Source organism: Schistocerca cancellata, chromosome 1, assembly GCF_023864275.1.
Source record: "Schistocerca cancellata isolate TAMUIC-IGC-003103 chromosome 1, iqSchCanc2.1, whole genome shotgun sequence".
NCBI lineage: Eukaryota > Metazoa > Arthropoda > Insecta > Orthoptera > Acrididae > Schistocerca > Schistocerca cancellata.
This window is the reverse complement of record NC_064626.1, coordinates 116,802,813-116,806,977: the sequence shown is the minus strand read 5'-3', so window position 1 is coordinate 116,806,977 and position 4,165 is coordinate 116,802,813. Positions and strand designations below refer to the sequence as shown.

The following is a 4,165-nucleotide window of genomic DNA, read 5'->3' as shown; positions in this document are numbered from 1 at the left end:
TAAACGCACCTAACTCTACAAAAGCACTCCGTCTTCAGGCTACTAGTGGCCCATCGGGACGATCCGACCGCCGTGTAACCCTCAGCTGAGGATGCGGATAGGAGGGGCGTGTGGTCAGCACACCGCACTCCCGCTCGTTATGGTTGTTTTCTTTGACCGGAGCCGCTACTATTCAGTCGAATAGCTCCTCAATTGGCATCACGAGGCTGAGTGCATCACGAAAAATGGCAACAGTGCATGGCGGCCCGGACGGTCACCCATCCAAGTGCCGGCCACGCCCGACAGCACTTAACTTCGGTGATCCGACGGGAACCGGTGTATCCACTGCGGCAAAGCCGTTGCACGGAAGTCTACGATACAGTAATAATTAATTCCATTTATGAGCACAAGTTCCACACGCTCTTACACTTACAACAGTTGTTAAAAATGGCGTCTCACAGCGTCAGTGCAGGCATGGCGCTGGCGCACCAAGTTTCGTCGTATCCGTACTAACATTCCAGGTGTCGTTTGAACAGCGCAGCAGGCAGGGAGATTTTCGTAAGGACATTCTTGTGAGCGTCTCACTCATAAGCTTTTTCACGTGGCCCCACAAGAAGAAAACAAATGGGGTGAAATTAGGCAAACGTGCTGGCTACGGAACGGGATCTCCTCTGCCTATCAACTATTCAGGGAATGGTTGATCCACGTATTCAAGGTACCTCAGTCCAAAGTGAGGTGGGCTTCATCATGTTGGAACAACGTCCGTCAGCGACTAACAAGTGGGATGTTTTCCAGGAAGCCGGCAGTATGTCCCTGATAAACAATGTTTACGGTGCCACATTTCAGCGGGAAGGAAGAAGAAACGGGCCTAGTACGTGATTCTTGACTACGTATGACTGCCCACACGTTGGCTGATTATTTGTGTTGATAGCTCTTCGCATTTGTGACATGGAGATTCTTATCGGCCCAAACATGATTATTGCGAATATTTAGCCTTCCGTCTCTGGTTAAACAAGATTCATCCGTCAGAAGCACATACACAGGAAAGAGAGGAGCGATTGTAAGGCACAGCAAGAACTATTGGCTGAACGCGTCACGAGGTTCGAAGTAAGACGGAGTCAAAGCACGCACTTTTCTGTGCATGATAAGGGTGTGGCTGCATTTGCCGCAATACTCGCCACACATTACTCTGTGAAACTTTCATTTCTGGTGTAGCTGATCGAATGATGATGGGAGGAACCTCTTCCATTCGAGCAAGCACTGCATCCCCTGACTCGGGAGTCCATGTAGTTCGTCATTCATATCGGTCGTTGTACTGTTGTTCCAGTTCCCCTGTTCCACTTAATCGCTGGAACAGCCTTGCAAACATGGTGCGCGTCAGATGTCAACCTAACTAACCCAAGGACATCACACACATCCATGCCTGAGGCAGGATTCGAACCTGCGACCGTAACAGCAGCGCGGTTCCAGACTGAAGCGTCTAGAACCGCTCGGCCAAAGCAGCGACACGAAAATCATCTTAGCAAGTTCCGTCGACGAGTTAGGGCTGATCGACGTTGTACTTCAACTAATAAACACAGACGGCAGCCACTGCAGTACACACATTTTACACCAGGATCGCTCACGGCAGTACACACTACACATCTTCAATGGTTTAGTTAGTGTCCCAACTTCTACAACGAACAAGGGAAACTCCCCATCTCACCCTCTCCAGATGTAATGAGCAAATGGCCCATTGGATAGCCCGTCAAAAACTGAACACAGATCAAGCATGAAAACAGGAAGGTGAAGAACTGTGAAAAAAGAAGCAAAATAAAAACAGTCAACGGTCCAACCTCAAGAGCTGCAACGTCGAGCAAACTCCATCGCGACGCCGTGGCTGTGTGGTCACGGTGTTGGACAGCGGAGGGGAAGATCCGTGTTGGGCTCCAATTTTTTTTTCACAAATTTATGAACTTTCCATCCGGCTATTGACGTGTCCGTTATCCTTGTCTAGTCATGACAATTGTCATACTATTCGTTGGTTATAGAATATGAGTCATGTGGTAAGAATCTATTACCGTCGCAAGTAAATTTGATGAATAGTGCGAGACGGCGAGATGCTACATAGACCTTGACCAGAAATGAAAACAACAAATAAGCAGGTGTGAACACGGCGAGATGCTACATAGACCTTGACCAGAAATGAAAACAACAAATAAGCAGGTGTGAACTATGTTAGATGAAAAGCATTTCAAGAGTCAAAACTTCCAAAACGGAACACAAGAGTCATAACATGTGGTGGTATAGTTCGTCATTCACCTAGGTCGTTGTACTGTTGTCCCAACTGCCCTGTTTCACTTAATCGTTGGTACAGTCTTGTAAATATGGTGCTAGTCAGATTTCTTCTATGCGGTTATATGGCCCTGTACAACCTTTCTACTTCTCCACAGCCTCCGTTTGCTCGCCCATTCACGAAAATCATGTTAGCAGGTCCCGTCACCGGTTTAGGGCTCATAAGTTATGTACGTCTGGAGGTCTCTTGATTACTCCCCGCTGTTGCAAACGGACCTTACACCGCGACACAGACACAAATTTGAGTACAGTGCCAAGAGACACGTCAATGACCGGATTGGCAGTTGATAATTTAGTGAAAGAATATACACTCCTGGAAATTGAAATAAGAACACCGTGAATTCATTGTCCCAGGAAGGGGAAACTTTATTGACACATTCCTGGGGTCAGATACATCACATGATCACACTGACAGAACCACAGGCACATAGACACAGGCAACAGAGCATGCACAATGTCGGCACTAGTACAGTGTATGTCCACCTTTCGCAGCAATGCAGGCTGCTATTCTCCCATGGAGACGATCGTAGAACGTGGAACGGCTTGCCATGCCATTTCCACCTGGCGCCTCAGTTGGACCAGCGTTCGTGCTGGACGTGCAGACCGCGTGAGACGACGCTTCATCCAGTCCCAAACATGCTCAATGGGGACAGATCCGGAGATCTTGCTGGCCAGGGTAGTTGACTTACACCTTCTAGAGCACGTTGGGTGGCACGGGATACACGCGGACGTGCATTGTCCTGTTGGAACAGCAAGTTCCCTTGCCGGTCTAGGAATGGTAGAACGATGGGTTCGATGACGGTTTTGATGTACCGTGCACTATTCAGTGTCCCCTCGACGATCACCAGTGGTGTGCGGCCAGTGTAGGAGATCGCTCCCCACACCATGATGCCAGGTGTTGGCCTTGTGTGCCTCGGTCGTATGCAGTCCTGATTGTGGCGCTCACCTGCACGGCGCCAAACACGCATACGACCATCATTGGCACCAAGGCAGAAGCGACTCTCATCGCTGAAGACGACACGTCTCCATTCGTCCCTCCATTCACGCCTGTCGCGACACCACTGGAGGCGGGCTGCACGATGTTGGGGCGTGAGCGGAAGACGGCCTAACGGTGTGCGGGACCGTAGCCCAGCTTCATGGAGACGGTTGCGAATGGTCCTCGCTGATACCCCAGGAGCAACAGTGTCCCTAATTTGCTGGGAAGTGGCGGTGCGGTCCCCTACGGCACTGCGTAGGATCCTACGGTCTTGGCGTGCATCCGTGCGTCGCTGCGGTCCGGTCCCAGGTCGACGGGCACGTGCACCTTCCGCCGACCACTGGCGACAACATCGATGTACTGTGGAGACCTCACGCCCCACGTGTTGAGCAATTCGGCGGTACGTCCACCCGGCCTCCCGCATGCCCACTATACGCCCTCGCTCAAAGTCCGTCAACTGCACATACGGTTCACGTCCACGCTGTCACGGCATGCTACCAGTGTTAAAGACTGCGATGGAGCTCCGTATGCCACGGCAAACTGGCTGACACTGACGGCGGCGGTGCACAAATGCTGCGCAGCTAGCGCCATTCGACGGCCAACACCGCGGTTCCTGGTGTGTCCGCTGTGCCGTGCGTGTGATCATTGCTTGTACAGCCCTCTCGCAGTGTCCGGAGCAAGTATGGTGGGTCTGACACACCGGTGTCAATGTGTTCTTTTTTCCATTTCCAGGAGTGTATATATATTTGTGGCATAAGGGATAATTGAACACGCAATCTAACACCGTGAGCTTATAAACACGACGCCACGATTCCTGCAGTTCGCTCGATGAAGCACATCTTGAGCTTGTACCGTTCACTGTTTCTATTACGGTTC

General features: G+C 50.8%; 1 pseudogene; it reads right to left on the bottom strand.

The window, feature by feature from the left end:
* Positions 1–225: 225 nt before the first annotated feature.
* On the bottom strand, positions 226–343 carry LOC126101045 (5S ribosomal RNA; annotated as a pseudogene).
* Positions 344–4,165: the final 3,822 nt, after the last annotated feature.